The sequence below is a fragment of the Pleurodeles waltl genome, chromosome 7 (genome assembly GCF_031143425.1).
Source record: "Pleurodeles waltl isolate 20211129_DDA chromosome 7, aPleWal1.hap1.20221129, whole genome shotgun sequence".
In the NCBI taxonomy this organism is placed as follows: Eukaryota; Metazoa; Chordata; class Amphibia; order Caudata; family Salamandridae; genus Pleurodeles; species Pleurodeles waltl.
This window is the reverse complement of record NC_090446.1, coordinates 1,266,535,154-1,266,550,765: the sequence shown is the minus strand read 5'-3', so window position 1 is coordinate 1,266,550,765 and position 15,612 is coordinate 1,266,535,154. Positions and strand designations below refer to the sequence as shown.

Below are 15,612 nucleotides of genomic sequence, written 5' to 3'. Positions count from 1 at the left end.
GGGTGTTCCTTGAGTGCATGGAACAATGAACTGAACTGGCACTGGGGGAATAGCAGGCTAGACCTGCTGGTAATGCCATTACCCATAGCAAACAGTAGGTCACAACAGTCACAGGCTGAGCCCACAACTACTCTGACACAACCATGTCAGGCACATGGGAATGGGGAAATAAACACACACATTCAACACATAGGGTATGACTGTGAACATAATGGCGTATAATTCCACTACGACGGGAGGGGGATGGTGCATGGGCAAGTCTGGTGTTGGTAAGAGTGCCAGTGGAGTGTACCCTTTGCGCTTGGCAGTCAGAGTCCCAATTTGTGATGGAGGCTGGAAATCTGTCTGCTCATGGTAGTTCTGTGGAGCAATTAGCACAAAATTCTTTATGGATCAAATAGACTCAGTGTCACTTTTGGGCAGCATTGGGTGTGACAGGACAAGCTGCACTCAGCCCTGCACATCAGGCAGTGGAAAGGACAAAGGGCAAAGGGCCAGGGCATGGGAACCCCTGCACTGCCCATGCCAAGTGCATGGGCTGTGCAAGGGCACCCAAGACCACACCACAGCACATCACCAACAATCTCTGCATTGGGGTTTCACCGCCATGCAAAGGCTGGTGGAAATGTGGAAACAGACCTGGTGGGTAGTGTTGAATGTAGTACTGGTCTGGTGTCTCAGGACAGATGGCATAGCAAATCCGTAAGCTGCTTGAAAACCTGCCAGTGCCAGACCATTGGCCCATGGGTCATTCCACATTGACAACAGTTGCCACTACCACCTGTGCTGTTGGGGGCGGTCAAATACACAATGGCAGTCCGGTGTCCATAGGACTGATGCACTTGAAATGAGGGACCAGCATGACTACCCGCAGAATCACCTCTAATTAGCTTCATGCCCTGACCTAAGTACAACTCTTGTTAAGTGGCTATGTCCATAGACTCATTTACCATCAGGCACTGTCACACACAGAATGATGTACACAGCAGAAATGTCATACCCATGCTGCCCATCCCTGGGTCTAACCCTGTGCTTGTGCCAAATGAGCTGTACTGCCACCATGCTGCACTTATGCCTCATAGTGTAAGGAGGACTGCATTGAGGGGGAGGACATAGGTGTGTAGTAATGCAAACACACCTACACAGATAGAAGATTAATCTGAACTCTGCCAGGTCCAGGAGTGCCATGCAAAGTAGCACACATACATAAACAATAACACAAGGAGCTATCAATGGTAACAAGAGCATAGTGTCCTGGCAATGCCATTCCTGGGGTGGCGAAAGGTGTCAGCACTACTTGGGCGTATGTGAAACATGTAAGACTGTGACAGGTGAAAATTGCCATGTATGGTGCTGGGGAATGAGCAACAGCCATTGCAAGGCCTCCCCATGCAAATGGATTGCATAGGCAGGGTAGAGAACGAAAAATGGTGCCAAGCCACAAAAAGGATAGACATCACACTTAGAAGATATGACGCAGCTACTTGTGCTAACTGTGCTTCCAGTCATGTGACATGCAGGTGGAGCATAGGGTTGTAGACTGCAGCCATAATATACAGGAACAATCCTTTGGTATTTAGGGGTGCATCATAGGCCCCTAGTGCCACAGGAGCATCGCTTTTAGTGGCGCTCCTGGTGCGCTAAGCACTGCACTGTATTGACAAGTTGGCTTTAAGCCACATTTTGTGACTTAACGTCACCTTGTAAATACGGCCCATTCCCACGCAGCACTGTACGTGGAAGGGGCATTCAGTGGGTGTTGCTGTGGGCGTGTCACAACAACACCAATTGCATTTTGATGCTGCCTCAGATTAATGGAATTTTGTAAACCTGAGGCAGCGTCAAAATCTAACACCACCCCCAGGGGTGGCGTTAGCATGGTACAACGAGGAGGAATACATTTATACCTCTATGTTTTTTGCTTTTCCAATGCATGCTGCATTCTGCAGCACACATAGGAAGAGCAAAATGCCAGAATAGATTGTTTATGTTCCTTCCGGCACATAAACAATCATTTGAAAATGACACTTTGGCACTTCTGTGTGTGCTGCATTCTACAGTTCACAGAGAAGTGCCAAAGCGCCATTAGTGATTGTTAATGCCCAGGAAGGTACACCTTCAAGCACATAAACAATCACACCCCTCAACGCATACATCCTTGCACAATGGTGCAAGGATGCCTGTGTTGGCACTGGCAGCTGAATTTTGCATCAGCACGAGGGACAACACAGGGGTGCACCGTATTTACTTACATAAGTGACACAGCGCGATGCTGCCATTTTTTGCACAGCACTGTGCTGCACACTTTTCCATAAGTCTGGCCCTAAGATGACAGTGAGCCTCAAATATCAAGTCAGTGACATGACATATCAACTGCCACAACACAGATAGACTGAATTTACACCATCTCATTGCAGACGATGATGGCTCTCATGTGGATCTGCCTGTCCTGGAGTACCCTGATGACCTGGATGACCAGCTGGCAACCATCAGCCAAGAGAACTTGTAAACCTCCAGACACCACCTCTAGTCGCAAGGAGGAGTAATGATGTAGCAGACATCCACAGGTCCCACTTAGCACCCCAATAGTACGACCTGCCATTGCCAACACAGCTGAGGACTCCGAGGACTAAGGGACCAGCTTTGAGAGGAAGGTCGGGTGGTGATGCAAACTATGGCAGCCAGCTTGGAGGGGATGCACATGTGCATATTTACGGCTACTGAACAGACTGCAGCTAACCGACGCACACACTCCCCAATGCGTGGAGTCCAGGAGTGTCTGAGGGGCATAACTGCTGCCATGAAAGAGAGGCCAGAACAACTACTCTCTCAAACTGGCAGCAGTATGCTTGAGGGCAAGATGAACTCCATGCACTGGGAAATGGTCTCGCTCAGAACAGACATGGCTGCCTACGACAGGGATGTTGCTGCTATACTGAAAAATCAGCAGCTCCACCTTGCTGCAGTGAAGCCATATGTAGTTCCACAGATGGCAGCTTCCAGGAATTGGGAGTCCACATCTCCAACCACTGAAGTGTGTGTGGTCCCCTTTCCCTCCCAACTACCACCATCAAGGGTAGAGGAGACCCCACACACATTGGAGGATGAAAATGTGGAACAGAAGATCTTCACCGGTAGGAGTTCCCGGTAACACCAGCCCATGCCACATCGCCAGTGTTTTCCTTTGTACTGGGCTTGACATCATGCCACTGTTAGCACTGTTGCAGATATGCACTCTTCACCAATACACTGTTGACCTTTCTGCTATAGACTGCAATTGTCTCTAACTTTTAAATTGGCAATTTATGTTCCCCTGCACTGAAAGACACTTTACCCAAGCATGTCCCATGACATGTCCCTCAACCCTTGACTTGTGTTGTGTCACAATTGGATGGATTCCATTAAAGGGGTCACAGACCTGGACATTGTAAATATTGCACTACGACACTTGCAATTAAACACCACCTACACAACCAGTATGTCTTTGTGTGTTGTGACACATCTACTATGCTTAGGAATTGTGATATGTGTAACATGTCTTTAGTCACAGAGTGTCAGTACAGGAGTGCAGGAACTTGCGGGCATATCTACGCATATGGTGCCTACATGATGAACATCGATGTTGGTCTCATTCCCTACAAGCAATTCACTGAGTATGTCAAAAATGTTGAACACGTGTATGCTTCACCCACTACATACGGCAGGAATGGCTGTGAAACTGTTCTTGGGCAATATCGTCAGCTGGGAGTGCCAGTAGAACACATTGGTGTGAAACAGAGGGACTCAATCTCATCTGTAATTGCCACTGGTCAGTTTAGCAGGATAGATATGACATGTAGGCTGTTGTCAGATGTCCCACAATTCCCAATATTCCGACACAGGACCCAAACAATTACAGCTGAATAACCACTCACACCTGTCCAATACATGGTCAACAAAGTCACCTTGAGTGGTGGGTACACTGTATGGTAAATGCCAGACAAGTAGATGTGTTGTAGCTGCCAATGTGACAGCTCAGTTGTAAGAAGGTGATGAAGATGTCAAGAAAGGGATCTGGAGCCAGGACGGAATCCCCAGGCCAACACACAATTTTCACTGTATACTCATGGGAAGACCCTGAGATCCAAGCATAAGCCACATGAAGTAGGGGAGTACCCAAAGACTTTTAATTAGAATGTAACTAAAATAAAAAGAATGAAGAACACCTACCCTAACCTAACCTAACCTATCCTATCCCAACTATACATAACCAACAACTGACCCTAACTACTCTATGCTAAACCTACTTAACACTTTTAACAACACACTCTACACATTGACTCCCCACCCTCCTTATATCATGAGACACATGCAGAACAACATATACTAAACTACACATATACTACCTATAACTAATCAAATATATATTTGTGGGGTATTTTGTATTTTTTTAAAAACATTGTGTATACATATATATATATATATATACATATATAACACATAAATGCTCCAGCATCATCCTCCCACCCACCTACATAGTGAAATATAAAAAGTAGAAAATCCACCCCCCAAATCTACTTACCTAACTAAACTACTAACCTAATCTAACCTGACACTAACCCCCTAAAACCCACTATAAAACATTAAAGCAAATTAGGAGGGACGGGACTGAACTAGGGGTGAGAGTCATTAAGCCAATCACAGATTGGCCCTCTTGATTTTCCTCTTGATAAATTTGAGTCTCTTGGTGTTTTTCTCCACCTCCTTCTCAAGAGTGTCCAACTTTTTGAGGACCAGTGTGACATCCCTCTGTAGGTCCTTAATAGCAATCATGTCCATAGCAGCAGGTGGGGTCGGCTGTGGCATGGATGTTGAGGGTGCAGCAGCTGGGGCTTTTGTGATGGTGGCAGCTGTGGCCTCCTGCACAGCTGTGGTGCTTAGTCCTTAGTCCTTAGGCAGTGTGGGTCCCCCTTGGGTGAATGCCCGCCACTCCCCGTTGGATTGTTCTGTGCGATAGCAGGATGCCATCTTCTGGAACCCAGATTCCACTGCCAGTATGTGCCTATAACAGACTGTCCTCCTCTGAAAAGCCCGCAGTTCCTCGTTGTTCATGTTGGCAGCTGCTAAATTGAGACAGGCAACCATCAGTGACAGCATTGTGTGGAGTTTGTACAGATTGTTAGTTTACAAACTACATCGAATTGCATATGCACTCCAACTCACTTTCCGGATAATACATTAGCCCTGAAGAATGAAACAACAATGCTGCCTTAGCATCATTTAATTGACACCAAATCCACTCACAACAAGATTAGGAAACGTACCAAATTAGGTGTGCATTGATTTTGTGCCATGTGTAACAATTCAAAGGCAGTGTCAATCTCACATAGATCAGGGCAACTATTCCTCATCATCTGTGTCGATTTTTAACCATACATCACCAGTAACTTGAATTTGTTATTGGGAGTATGGGATGGAGTTGGTAACCATAAGGGGTCAGTGTTGATAGGTACACATGCAAACCTGATCAAAATGACTGTCACCTACACTGTGAGCATCACATCTACCTACAGATTTGTTGTTGTTTCACACACTGTGCCTCATGGGGGATGGCCATGCAATCCATCATCTCAAGTGTCCAGGTCATCCATCAAGGCATGCCCACTCATACATGGAGTCAGGGAGTGGACCATAAGTTAGGAGAGCTAGACAACTAGGAAGCTGGTATCAGTAGGTCTTTCACATCTACATTCATGTGTCCAGGTGCAGACACCCATCAATGCCTGATAAGCCAATACCATTCCTTATACACCCATATCCATGCCAGCACACATTTGGACTTGACCTACATGCACGCATATTATATTCCATATAAGTGTCACGTAAGTGGAGTACAAAAGATGTGGCACCATGCTGAGGGACAATTGCCCACCCAGTCCTACATTTACATTACAATATAGGGATGCACCAATTTGTGTACAAAATGGTACATCAATGTGTTGTGAGAATGACGGTGTGTCCCAATGCCAATATTTTCACAACGATGCACATCTAGGTCACATATGGGCCTACATGTGGCTTGTTATCACCTTGTTTATACAATGCTGCCCATTGAGCACCACAAGCCTCACAAGATATGACTCTCTGCTTGTGCATGAGGAACCCTTAAATGGGACATAGTAGCCCCATCCAGCCTACTTTGATATCTGATTGTTTGACAGCTCATCACTTCTAGCATTGAGTACATCACACATGACTCACTCTGGCAAAAGCCTTAATCACTACACAGGACAGACATAATCACACTTACTGGATACATCAGGGTCCTCAAACCTTGCCACTTCGCCTATGGTGTAGGGGGCAGGTCCACTTGTAAGATATGGATGGAAAACCATGGTTAGTATCATATAACTGTCACTACTAATTGACAACATATTACAGTGTGTGCTATTTTAGAGGAGTGAGCTATTTATCCCGGTTGAGGACAGTGCAACAGACACACCACTGTAAACTCACAATGACACTGATACTCAGGTGAGTGAGAGCCACATATCTGCACACTTACACTAGGCCTGGACTCATGTAGTGCTACACCCTGCAACAACCATATATGGCCAATCTATAGAAGATGGAACTCCATGGTGTGAGGGGGAGTTGGGTGACAGATACCTGACACTACCCTGGTGCTCTGCAAGATAACTGATTCAGGTATTCTGGCTTGTCCTGCAAGGCACACAGAGGCAATTTGCAAACGACAATTGCTCAATTTTTAGTATGCAATGATCATGCATTGAGTAATCCTTGACTGATGTTTCAAAGTTATCTGATGGTATCAAATGCCTCATTGCCACTGCCCCCTAAGGGGGGGTATGCCCCCTTTGCTAACATTATGTCAGCGATACTCTGTGTGAAATTCTGACAATGTAGACATTCATGGATTGCCCTACTTTGTTATCACAATCCAGTTACATATGGTATGCTGGCTGTGTCTTGGCTTATCATACATGACACTATGCTGTGGCACAGGTGTTACCACGCCCCCTGAAATGTGTGACTTAGTGATGGTTATGCATGAATCACTAAACACTTGCATTGATGAAATGGTAGTTACACTTCATTCCGGTTGCATGCAACCTGTCCACACGCATTGCATGCAGCACACCAACACATCTGCTACTGTCATTCAAGTGCGGTGAACAGTAAATAGTTTGCCAATGGGAGACTCACCAACAGGGCCACAATCACCATACAAAGATGGTCAAGCAGCTCCTGCTCCCAGGCCATCAGATCTACCCAGCAATGCTTCAGCTGGTGTAGGAGACTGGGCTGGCTTATAGTGGGTACCTTGTGGTACTTACACCTTGTGAAATGATAAAAAGATCCACACCGGAAAAACCAAACCAGTCACAACTAACTCACACAAACACTAAATCTCTCTATTGATCAGCTAAAATCAGAGGAATCAAAGGTAAGTATTTAATATGATTCCGGACAAAATCCCAGATCATACAATGACAGAACAAACACATGAATATAAAAACATCAATAACACAAAATAAACATCAGATAACATTCAATAAAAGGGAAACAAACAGAAGACATATACAATAGTCTATAAAATGGAACTGTCCCACTATTTATAGGAATCGGCCTATCGATAATTATCAATAATCTTTATTCGATAAAAGCCTCCTTCTATGGGTCCAGTAAAAGTAAAGCGTTGACGCGTTTCGGTGGGCTTCCAGACCTTTTTCACCACCTTCTTCAGGACTAAATATTGTATTCCCCAATGTTGTTCATTCAGACCTACACACAACAACACAATAGACTGAATATATATATATATATATATACATACTGTCACATTTCTAATCCCCAGATACAGCATTCACCCCCCCTTAAGGACAACAAATTCATTATCAAACTCACACCCAGATTCCTATAATATATAGCGTCACAAAATAGAGATTTCATTGCCCACCTTCTTGGTCCAGCCCTTAATACTCTTACATTGGCATCTATACATATAAAAGAACTTCATATAAAATAAAATTAACCATTAAAAACAATAACCACCACTCACCTCCAAGAAAGCCAGTACACAACATCCACACTGATACACTTAGATACTTTCCTTAACATCCACCGTCTTTAAGGATTATGGCCCTCATTCTGACCTTGGCGGGCGGCGGAGGCCGCCCGCCAAAGTCCCGCCGTCAGGTTACCGTTCCGCGGTCGAAAGACCGCGGCGGTAATTCAGACTTTCCCGCTGGGCTGGCGGGCGGTCTCCTTCAGACCGCCAGCCAGCCCAGCGGGAAAGAGGCTTCCACGATGAAGCCGGCTCGGAATCGAGCCGGCGAGTGGAAGCTGTGCGACGGGTGCAGTTGCACCCGTCGCGTATTTCACTGTCTGCGAAGCAGACAGTGAAATACATGTAGGGGCCCTCTTACGGGGGCCCCTGCAATGCCCATGCCAGTGGCATGGGCACTGCAGGGGCCCCCAGGGGCCCCGCGACCCCCCCTACCGCCATCCGGATCTCGGCGGTCCGACCGCCGGGATCTGGATGGCGGTAGGGGGGGTCGGAATCCCCGCGGCGGTGCAGCAAGCTGCGCCGCCGCGGAGGATTCAATGGGGCCGCGGTACACTGGCGGGACCCCGCCAGTGGTGCCGGTCCGACCGCGGCTTTACCGCCGCGGTCGGAATCCCCATTGGAGCACCGCCGGCCTGTCGGCGGTGCTCCCGCGGTCCTCCGCCCTGGCGGTCAAAGACCGCCAGGGTCAGAATGACCACCTATATTTCTATATAGATAAAAAGAAACAATCAATCCATTGTCCACCATAACTCAGAGGCCAGAACCCATGTAGTGATAAAAAGTTCCTCCATGCTATCCTTCACCCATAGGTGCATAAAAAGTGTAAAACATTTTTTTTATAATTTTTGTATTAACACTAAAGCAAAAAACAAAAAAGAGAGAGACTCCAAATCTATATATGTCCCTCATACATTCCAAAAATATATCTTTAATTTCATAACATAACCACAATATCTTCAATTCCATGGCATGCATTAATCATAGTCATGGGACTTACCATGGAGTCCAAATATATTCAGAAAAGATAGGTCAGAACCAAAAATGAATCAGCTGGTTCAGGCCTTAATTCTACAATGAGAATAAGAAATTTTGAATTACAAGGTACAACAGTACTCTCAAAATTAATTAAAACGTAATTCAAGAACCGCCCTATTATTGCATTACATACAGTTCATAAAACTAAAACTAAACCCCTATGGGTCCCCTGATCTCTATACACTTTGTTCTTAATATGTAGGCTAATCCCATCTTATTCAATTCTATATTCAAACTATATAACTACGTTATGTAAAACCAACGGGTCACCTCATGTGTCGGCTTCTCACATGGTATTAAATTCTGTACTATAGTTAAATCCCTAGACTTGGAAAAATCAGCGCCTCCCCTCTTCTATCAACAGTTCCCACAACTTACCTTAAAGTCGGCGTTCTTATTTTTATTTAAACGCTTAACTTTTTATTCGTAAAAGCCGGACATGACTAACCTCTGTCTTTTTATAGTCGGTGCTCGCTCCATTCAAAGTAGGGCAGGGAGTGAAATCACTTCCTGTTCCTTCAGGTTCACTTCCTGCCCACCACACGCGAGACCCGCACTATTAGAGTGTAACTCTCGGCACCACACAGGCGCCATTTTGGAGTATTCGATTATTACGGACAGATGCCGGATATACTGATCTGCTGAAACAAAAAATATAATTAAGGGGACAAATACAGCACCGAATTATTATTTATGCTCCAAATATGAACGACATTATGAGCATCTGGATGACACAATACTTATTATGGACTGGGGAGCAACGCAATAACAAAATTATGCGACTATATTCGATTCAATAAAAACGTAACTCACTAACAAAGTTTAAAAGGGCTAAAAGATTCATTAATCAAAATTAAAAAAGGCTGACAATACCCCCATTGATTAATAAAAATTATTTTATATATAAACACACAAGAGCCTATATCTACCCCTTATTATAATAATAGATGGCCATCTCCTGGGTACTGGAGAAGGGCAGTGAGCCTGAATGACCAACTGAGACAATTCACAACAGCCTATTCATAATCAAAATCCTTCCTCTTTACAATTTAAGACAGATTCTATGGTGTTAAACCTCGTATTATACCACCATTCACGTTTTTTCGTAAATAACTCACAGTTTCCCCCTCTCTTCCTCTGAAATATTTTTTCTAAAATGAACCACTTAAAATCCATTTCTAAATGTTCACTTCTCATAAAATGTTCCACCAAAGGTGCATTAATCTTTCTGGTTCGAATGGCGGATCTATGTTCGCATAAATGAACCCGCAATTCACGCCCCGTCTCTCCCACATATCCTAATCCACAGGGACAAAGAATCACATTCTTGCTGCTGCAGTTGTTCAAGGTTTTCGAGGTAATATTTACTCCATTGAGTTCAATGCTTTTCTTCTCTAAACATTGATCACAACAACTACAATTGCCACATTTGTAGTTGCCTCTAATAATATTACCAGTTAACCCCAGCTGTCCAAATTGCCGATCCTCTCTGTATGTATAGACCAACCTATTCCTCAAGTTCTGGTTGCATCTAAATGCGAAAAGAGGCTTTTCCAATCTCATTTCGTCTATAGCCAACAATAGATGCCAGTTCCTATTTATCAAATTTTTTATTTTACTACTAAACGCATTAAATTGGCTAACAAAAACTATCCGTTCATTGTTTTTCCATTTTCGATCCTGATTGAACATACTGTCCCTATCATAAAACCGGGCTCTCTTAAAAGAATGACTAATACGTTTTTTCGGGTAACCCCTGTTCTTCAATTTTTGTTTCAACACATTAGAATGTTTATAAAAATCTTCCAAAGATGTACAATTTCTCCTCAATCTTAAAAATTGTCCATTGCCCTTTGGGCTTTAGGGTGAAAACTCTGGCCAGGTCCAGTTATCCCTTATTAGTAGATTAGAGGTGTTCTAGCAGCTTAGGCTGATAGAGGTAGCTGTAGCAGAGCAGCCTAGGCTGAACTAGGAGACATGCAAAGCTCCTACTATACCACTCATATCAGTGGTTCCCAAACTGTGCGCCACGGCGCCCAGGTGCGCCATCAAAACAAGACAGGGGCGCCATGAGCTGCATCATTACCGATAGCAGTGACCTAATTCTGCAGCTGCATATTAGAACTTAGATAATCCTCTCCATTAAAAAAAGTCAGAAGCCGTTTTCCTTGTCTAGAGTGCACAGCTCGTGATTGTGGAATTTCGAGTGAGAAATTGAAATACAGCAAGGAAGGGCCTTGAAGTTTAATCTTCAAACACCATCTAGTGGTAGTAATTATAGTACACACTAGTTCTATTCACAAAAACCTGCAGGCTCAAGTTTACTAAGATTTCACACAATGTGATTAAACTTTTGCTGTGCATTGTTGCATTAAAGAGAAAACAGAGTGCAGCACCATTTATGCAAAACTTTGCATGCTGCTGGTGTCACTCCCAGATCTAGCACACAAATAGGCTGCTTTGTGCGACGCACAGTCAAACACCAGAGTGCAGAGGAGAGCATATGCTGTCTAGCATAGGATTAGTACTGGAGACATTCCCCTCAGTACATATTTCTAAGCATAGATTATATTATTTCTGACTTAACCAATTATATATTTTTTTAATTAAACAACTGTTATATTTTTATGTTGTTACATCTATGATTATAATACCTTCATTGGCTTTATCCCAATTATTTTCAGCGTGAAAAATGTAAGTACTCCTGAGGTCTGGCTCACATCCCCCACCGGCCCCCCAAAAAACAAAATGGCATAATGGGGAGCCGCGGCCAATAGCCAATAGGTCAAGGGAGGCGCGGGTCAAAAAAGTTTGGGAACCACTGACTTATATCATAAAGTACTATATCACATGAAAACACAATACTCAGAGTTACTAAAAATAAAGGTACTTTATTTTAGTGACAATATGCCAAAAGTATCTCAGAGGATACCCTCAGTTAGGAGGTAAGTAATATACACAAATTATATGTACACAAACTAAAATCAGGTAAGTAACAGTAAGAAAAGTAGTGCAAACAATGTAGAATCACAATAGAATGCAATAGGTAGAAATAGGCCTAAGGGCACACAAACCATATACTCCAAAAGTGGAATGCGAACCACGAATGGACCCTGGGCCTAGTGTAGGTTGTAGAGGGTCACTGGGAGTGTAAGAAAACACTAAGGGTGTCCAAGATACCCCACCCCAAGACCCTAAAAAGTAGGAGTAAAGTTACCCCACTACCCCAGAAAGACAGTAAAGTCGAGATAGGGGATTCTGCAAGAACAACAACTGCCAGCAAAACACTGAGGATGGATTCCTGGACCTGAGAACCTGTAAAGGAAGGGGACCAAGGGGAGGAGCCCACTAAACCCCGGATGAAGGTGCAAAAAGGCTGCCTCTGGGTGGAAGAAGCTGAAGATTCTGCAACAACGTAAGGTGCCAGGAACTTCTCCTTTGGGCAGAAGATGTCCCACGGTGTGCTGGAGGATGCAGTGTTGTTTCCACACAGAAAGACTGCAAACAAAGCTTGCTAGCTGCAAGAGTCTCAATTGAGGATTTTGGGCACTGCTGGGGCCTAGGAAGGACCAGGATGTCGCCCCTTGGAGGCGAAGACAGAAGGGGCACTCAGCAACTCAGAGAGCCCAGTGTCCATTGTGCCCTCACACCTCTGCATCCAAGATGACAGAGGTCTTTGACACACTGGAGGAGCTCTGGGCATCTCTCCTGGGAGGTGCTGGTCAGGGAAGTGGTCACTCCCCTTTCCTTTGTCCAGTTCTGCGCCAGAGCAGGGCTGGGGGGATTCCTGAACCGGTGTAGACTGGCTTATGCAAAGAGGGCACCATCTGTGCCCTTCAAAGCATTTCCAGAGGCTAGGAGAGGCTACTCCTCCCAGTCCCTTCACACCTATTTCCAAAGGGAGAGGGTGTAACACCCTCTCTCAGAGGAAATCCTTTGTTCTGCGTTCCTGGGACCAGACTGCCCAAGGCCCCAGGAGGGCAGAAACCTGTCTGAGGGGTTGGCAGCAGCAGTATCTGCAGTGGAGACCCCGGAAAGTTCGTTTGGCAGTTCCCGGGCTCTGTCACCAGAATGGAATTGGGGTGACAATGCCATGATCCTAGATATGTTACATGGCCAAATTCAGAGTTACCATTGTGACGCTACATATAGGTACTGACCTATATGTAGTGCACACGTGTAATGGTGTCCCTGCACTCACAAAGTCCAGGGAATTTTGTCTGAATAATGTGGGGGCACCTTGGCTAGGGCCAGGGTGCCCACACACTAAGTAACTTTACACCTAACCTTCACCAAATGAGGGTTAGACATATAGGTGACTTATAAGTTACTTAAGTGCAGTGTAAAATGGCCGTGAAATAACGTGGACGTTATTTCACTCAGGCTGCAGTGGCAGTCCTGTGCAAGAATTGTCTGAGCTCCCTATGGGTGGCAAAAGAAATGCTGCAGTCCATAGGGATCTCCTGGAACCCCAATACTCTGGGTACCTAGGTACCATACACAAGGGAATTATAAGGGTGTTTTCCACTGTGCCAATCTGAATTGGTAAAATTAGTCACTAGCCTGCAGTGTCAATTTTAAAAGCAGAGAGGTGGTTAGCAGAGCCTCAGTGATACAGTTAGGCACCACACAGGGAACACATTTAGGCCACAAACTTATGAGCACTGGGGTCCTGGCTAGCAGGATCCCAGTGAGACAGTAAAAACGCCCTGACATATACTCACAAACAGGCCAAAAGTGGGGGTAACAAGGCTAGAAAGAGGCTATCTTCCTACAGCTGGTGCTCGTTGATGCTGCTGTGGTACACCATCTTCAGCTGGTGGAGCACCTTATCCCACAGCAGCCGCCTCGCCTCTGACCAGTAGCCCTGGATCACATGGCACTCCATCTCCAACATTAATGGGAGGTAGTGGGCTACCAGCCACACGAATCCTCCCTGCTCCTCCTCCCTCATCCTAGCCAGTCTCCCCCTACCAGATATATCTCTGAGGTACAGGTTGACAAAAATTATGATTCTAAATAAAAATAAAGGAAAGGAAACCTATGGCTCAAAAATAACAATCCCAACTAACTCAACTTGACAACTATCCCAGACAGGCACCCCACAGTACAAGTACAATGAAAGACAGAAAACACACACATTTACTAACACTGGGACAAAATACAGTGAAATACTACACAAAACACAACAGGCGGGACACCACAAGATACAATACAGAGCAAGAACACACCACCAACTCCAAGACACAACCACACAGTCAAAAGAGGCACAGACAGTAAAGAGAAAGTGAAAGACCATCCACTGTACCATGCCTGTAAACAGGATTTCCTATTATATCACTTCCTGTCCCTGTGCGTCACGTTTTCTGTTATGCATGTATTTATTTGATGCATCTGATATTTTAGTGAGTATTTCAGTTTATGCGTTGATTTAACAGTTAATCAGCATTGAGATGAGTGCGAAGGTGGAATTCACACTAATAGCCCATGGGTCACATACCTTACGTTTGCGGATGTTTTTGACACATGCGCCTAATTTTCTTTTACTCTATTCCTGAATGCGTGATTTTGTCCATTGTCAATGGATGCACCCTGTATCAACATACAAATGGAATGGGCTGGGCTGCAGTGCGGCATTTTGTGTAAGGCCACATGTGGTAGTCCATACAACAATGTGATTTGGGTGTGATTGATCTGTTACACCAATGTGTGTGTTACAGAATCGAAAGCATGCAAATGTATTCACATCATGCATATGTATGCATGTGTGACAACAGTGTATCCACATATGTATGGCAGTTAGTTCTAATCAACAGTTATGGAATGTGATTGTGAACTGTGTTTACTTCTGTGATGTGTGTAGTTGTCTTACAGAGCATAACATTTCAGACGACATACACAGCTCGGGTATTGTTGATGATGGCTGATGAATGCTATCTAGCAAATCCTGTCCGACACTGGCTTCATATGTTGATCTTGAGTATATCATGTCCTTCAGTTTTCACATTCAAGTGATGAGGCTATTTGTAATATGTGTGATGGTAGCAGTTCAATCTTACGCATCACATGTGATGTTGATCCTGTACTCATCAGATCAGTGTTTGTGACATGCTCCCTGAGGTTAGACTCACAATCCTGTGGTATATGTTGTGTAGATTGAAGAGACCAAAGCCGGGTTTTGTGAATAAGTGAGGTGTTTATTGACAAAATGTACAAGGTGAGTTACATTATTATTAAGTGAAGAAGTTCTCAACAATGTGCAGTCTGCGGTGTATCCCAGCAGCTGTGTTGTGCTGTTCCCCCTCATTTTCTGACCCACCACCCTACTCCTCCTCAGGCAGGTCATCAACCTGCTCATATAAGGGGACAGTCATATCCACACATATGTTGTGCAGGATAGCAGATGCCATAATTACCTTGCAGACAATGATTGGGACATACAGGAGGCTGCCTCCTGTGATGTCCAGGGACTTGAATCTGGACCTCAGGATGCCAAATGTCCTCTA

General features: G+C 44.7%; 1 long non-coding RNA gene across 1 annotated transcript; it reads right to left on the bottom strand.

The window, feature by feature from the left end:
- Positions 1-4,144: 4,144 nt before the first annotated feature.
- On the bottom strand, positions 4,145-9,601 carry LOC138246153 (uncharacterized). Its single transcript, XR_011194231.1, has 3 exons — positions 9,555-9,601; positions 9,069-9,139; positions 4,145-5,102 (listed from the first exon to the last, which is right to left on the bottom strand). It is a non-coding gene; the product is annotated as an uncharacterized lncRNA (long non-coding RNA).
- Positions 9,602-15,612: the final 6,011 nt, after the last annotated feature.